Here is a 4731-nt window from a genome sequence, read left to right as displayed (position 1 = left end):
AAGGAGCAGAAGGATAGGTAGAGAAGGGGAAGGGATTGGGGTTAGAAGAGCAGCCTAGAAGAAAGAACTCACATGTTCACACCCATACTGACTAGGCTGGAGTACCGAGGTTCCAATCTAGGCAGGAAGGCACAGTTGTCGGTCCAGGATCCAGCTTTTTCAGGAATCCAGGAAAACATCCTTGACAGCCCCCGGTGGGTCCCTTGTTCCCAAACCCTATTGCTTTGTTTACCATGGGTTCCCCTTCTGTACTTCCGAAAAGAAGTTTTAGTTAAACATGAAGAAGCAGTTCCCAACTGATCCAGTGCAAGACCAAAATACAACATGGAAGCTAACATAAATTTGGAGCTTATTATGTATCAGTAACTGACTTAAGCATTTTACATAAGCTGATAATCATTTCAACTACTCTATAAAGTTGGGACTCTCATTGTACTACAGACCATGACACTGGGGCACGTACACCCAGCTTGTATTCTGAGCTTGGCTTCTTCTCTTTTGGTAGAAAATAAAACAGAGAGAATAATTAGGAGTCCCACATTTTTAAAGATATTCAGCATTCTTTCTTTTCCACTTACCCCACTCCTTTTTCCTCTCTTATTCTTATGCCTGCTTCTCACCCTCAGTCAATCCAGTATCTACTCTCCACTGAACACCTACACATGTGGTTTTTCCTTCCTGCCACTGCCCATATACAAATAGGTGGAAACCTCCCAAATGCACCCTTTCTTCCCATCCCATCCATGAGGAAACCACATACACAGGCTTGACTATATCTGACCCCCTTTCTTGCTAGGACAGCTGCTGGCCCATAGGGTCTTTCTGTCTGAAGTTCTGGACTGATGCTGTTATTGTGAACAACTGCAGGAGCAGGCTGGACTTCCAGAGTAATCTGGGCCCCTAAAAACATCAAGGGAAGCAATTTGCTCCACCTGGCATATTTCTCCTGACCTTTTCCTGGACCCTGGAGTCTCTCTGGGTCCCTCATGCCCTCTCTTGCTGTTGCCATCTACGTGTCCACTCTCCTCCTCCTTCTTCCTCTAGATTCGTTCCTCTTCCTTTCCTTCTTTTGCCCTCTTCACAATTCTTTCTCCACCCCTTTTCTCTTTTTGCTCTTCCTCATCTTCCGCTTTATTCCCACTAGTCTAGTAATATGCTAAGTCCTTTGGGGAACCACCCATCAGGAAAGTGGGCATTACTCATGTTCCACAAATTTCACAACTAAGGGACTGATGGTGGGAGAGCCATTCCTACTAGGCAGCCCCACCTGATGGAAGTTTTCATCTCAAGAGAGGGAGATAGAGACCCATAATCTAGTCTTGTGGATAAGCATTAAGCAGTCACTAAATCCCTGCAATCCCCAGAACAGATTCAGATCAGCACTATTGCGCACTTTCCAACACAAACTGGGATAAGGAATCTGGTGGGGAGCTATTTACAGGGTCATGATAGGGCTTTCCTGGTGTCTGTCTCCTTCCCCTATAATTTTAGGGTCCTCCAGGACAAGGAGGCACCTGAGTAGGGGCAACTGCAGGTCACCAGGAACTACACATCCAGCGCCCACACCTGCCATGGCTCCTTACTAAATTCTTCCCATTTTTGGCCATAAAGGGCAAAGATGGACAAATCCTTGAGCTTATGCCTATTCTTTGGCAAGGATGGGGGGCTGAGATTACCTTCCATCTTCACCTCCTAGTGTTCAGACATTCCTTAGTTCCCCTTGGCACCCCCTCATATCTCTCTCTCTCTGTTTCTCTCTCTCCCATTTATCTGTGGATTTCTCCCTCCCTTCTCTTTTCCCCATTCCCTCTTTCTTGTCTATCACCATCTCAGGTCTCAACCTTCTGTAAGGAGGATGGGGTCTGGTTCAGCACCATGAACTGGTACGCCGGCTGGGCAGGAGCCTAACAGGTCTACTTCTGCTGGGATCTGTGCAAGTGGTGACTGCCCATGAGTTTCTTTGGGTGTGTGGGAATATGTGTGTTAGTGTGATATGTGTGTGAGTGTGTATGTGAGTGTACCAGGGCCTGTGTGATCGTCTGTGTCTGCGTCTCTCTGGGGCACAGCCTGTGGGCGTCTCTGGTTGCATCTGTGTGTTTGTATCTGTCTCTGCTGTGTCCCTGCCTGCTCCCTGTGTCCCTGGCTGAGAAAGGGGACAGGATGAGGACACTCTGTTCTGGAAGTGGGGGAGGCAGCGGGTGGCTTAGTATCCCAGCCGGGCTTGGGGGCGTCATCCTTGCCCAGACGCGCCAGGCACCATGTGGCATGTGTGCCAGCCGGCACAGGCTGAGGGCATTCTGCCCGGCATGTGGAGAGGTGGGGAGGAGGGAATGCAGGGAGCTGGAGACAGGCAAGGAGAGGTGGGGAGCTGAGCTCAGAACTTAACTCTGGGTCCAGGCCCTTTCCATCCTGTGTGAACTCCACTCACAGGCACATGCATGAAGAAATGTACAAGTGACTTGCCTCTGTGAGGGCCCAGACAACCAAATAACTATCACATCACACACACATATCCTGAGGGAAATGCACGGGAGGCAGCCCTATTCACCTTTTGCACACCAGTTCCTGCACAAATGCACACACATATACACAAACACCTAAGCCATTCTCAGGGGATGAGGGAGGAAAGAATCACTCCTTTGTGTCATAGAACAGGACCCTTCACTCATTTCATGAGTGGGCACTTCCTTCCTGTGATACCAGACAACCAATCTAAGGGACTGGTAGCTTCTATGACAACTGTTTCCTCGCCAACAAGTAGACAGATTTCCCCAGCACAGTGCAGGCCCTGGGGTTGTCATCAGGAGGCCCTGCCTTCAGCACCCAGGGAAGTCTGAGAAGATAATGCTGCCTCTGTGTTTCGTCTGGGATGGCTCCTCCTTTCAACACCCATGTAGTCCTCATCCCCTCAGAGAGTCTCATGTACTGGAGAAACCCTAGATTTCTCACCCCATCTCAATACTAATTGGCTATGTGACCCTGGGCAGATCATTCCTCAGTGAGACTTAAATATGACAATTTGTGTAAAATGCCTAGCTGAAGAGAGTAGTCAGTGAGTGTTCACTATTAGTATTGTTATATTAACACTATGGAAAGAACGATTAGCAGGATTAGATGGACTAACGTAGCTAAGGTTTCTAGCACAGTGTCTGACCCATAGTGGGTGCTCAAGGAATATGAGTATAGTATGAATGCAGAAGCAGAATTTCAGGGATTTAGGCCATTAAAGAATTTAGGCTGAGAATGATAGAATTCTCTCTCCAAATTCAAGAGGCAAATACTCCCAAGTGCAGCAGGAGGAATGGAAGTTAGACATGTAAACAAGCTGAAGGACAAACTGGGAAGCAAGAATGGGGTGGTAAGAGAGCACCCTTTTGTGGTGGGGTATCCAGATCTCCATCCTTCAGGGCCAGGGAAGCCCCTAGAGGGTCTCTATTTCAAGTCTGAACTCTATTTTTTTTCAACATCCAAAAAATTTTTAAAGATTTTATTTATTTATTTTTAGGGAGAGGGGAAGGGAGGGAGAAAGAGGAGGAGAGAAACATTGATTGAGTGCCTCTTGGGACCTGGTCCATAACCCAGGCATGTACCCCAGCTAGGAATTGAACAGGTGACCTGGTTTGCAGTTCAGTGCTCAAGCCACTGAGCCATACCAGCCAGGGCAAAAGTTTTTTAATAACAAGGTAGGATCTGGGGGTAGTTTCTGTAGTCCTGGCTTGAACTTATGGCTCTTGGAGTTTACACAGGGTTTGGTGTGGCTGTGAGGGGTTACAGTGGGGGCCTTGCCAAAATGCCTGTACACCTCTCGGCCCTTTCTAGGACCAGAAAGCAAGACAGTGCGACAGCCCTTGGAGGAGTCCAAGGCCACCTGGTCAAAGGTGAGGATCTCGCCTCTGGCCTTGAGGATGTGGCTCACAGGCAGCTGCTCACATGAAGCGCACACATCTTCAGTTTCGGCACCTCCTGCACATGCACATCACCAACATTGGTTAGAGTCCCTACAGCTAAAGCAGTTTTGCCCCCCAACCCAGGAAGCTTCATCTTCTGGATCATCTGGAAAAGGGACAGAGATGGCCCGCTGGTGCAATTCATGAACAACCTCTTCAGCACCAGTTGCTTGAAGGTGGAGTTGGTTCATATGGCTAGAAACCTTTATAGCTTAGCCAACAGCCTTAGGTAGTCTTCCTGGCTCTTAGGCCCTTTGCGTGGAATCTTTCCATCTCTGCTGTGGTCAATGTCAACTCCCATGATGGCGCTTCCTGCTCTACCAGGTCTGGGCAGGGCCTAAGTCTGAACAGTTTATCCACATGTCTCCCCACCTGTTCCTTCTCTTGGCTTCCTCATTTCAAAAGATGGCAGCACCAGGTTTGTTGCTCAAACCAAAAACCTGAGCATCTGCCTTGAGTTTTCTCTGTCTCTCACTCTCCATATTGACTCCCTTACCAGGAACCACTGATTCTCCCTCCAGTAAGTACTCCAAGTCCAGGCTCTTTTCTCCTTTCTCAATAGTTCCCCCCTGATCCACGTCATATCACCTCTCATCTGGGTCTCTGCTTTAACCTCCCACCTTGCCCCCCTCTGATTCATTTTCCCACAGCATCCAGAGTAAGCTTTTAAAAATATGAGCTGTGCCAAAACATAAAATAAATAAAAGAACAAGCTGTGCCTTTCACTTCCTGGTTTAAACTCTGTACTGGCTTCCTTAGCACACAGATTAAAATTCAAACTCCT

At 48.1% G+C, this 4731-nt stretch overlaps 1 pseudogene; it reads right to left on the bottom strand.

Moving 5' to 3' along the window:
• Positions 1–3634: 3634 nt before the first annotated feature.
• Positions 3635–4248, bottom strand: LOC149998380 (large ribosomal subunit protein eL18 pseudogene; annotated as a pseudogene).
• Positions 4249–4731: the final 483 nt, after the last annotated feature.

Source organism: Furipterus horrens, unplaced genomic scaffold (assembly GCF_987537825.1).
Source record: "Furipterus horrens unplaced genomic scaffold, mFurHor1.1.pri manual_scaffold_11, whole genome shotgun sequence".
NCBI lineage: Eukaryota > Metazoa > Chordata > Mammalia > Chiroptera > Furipteridae > Furipterus > Furipterus horrens.
The sequence above is the reverse complement of the archived record's forward strand: the minus strand, read 5'-3'. Positions and strand labels throughout refer to the sequence as shown.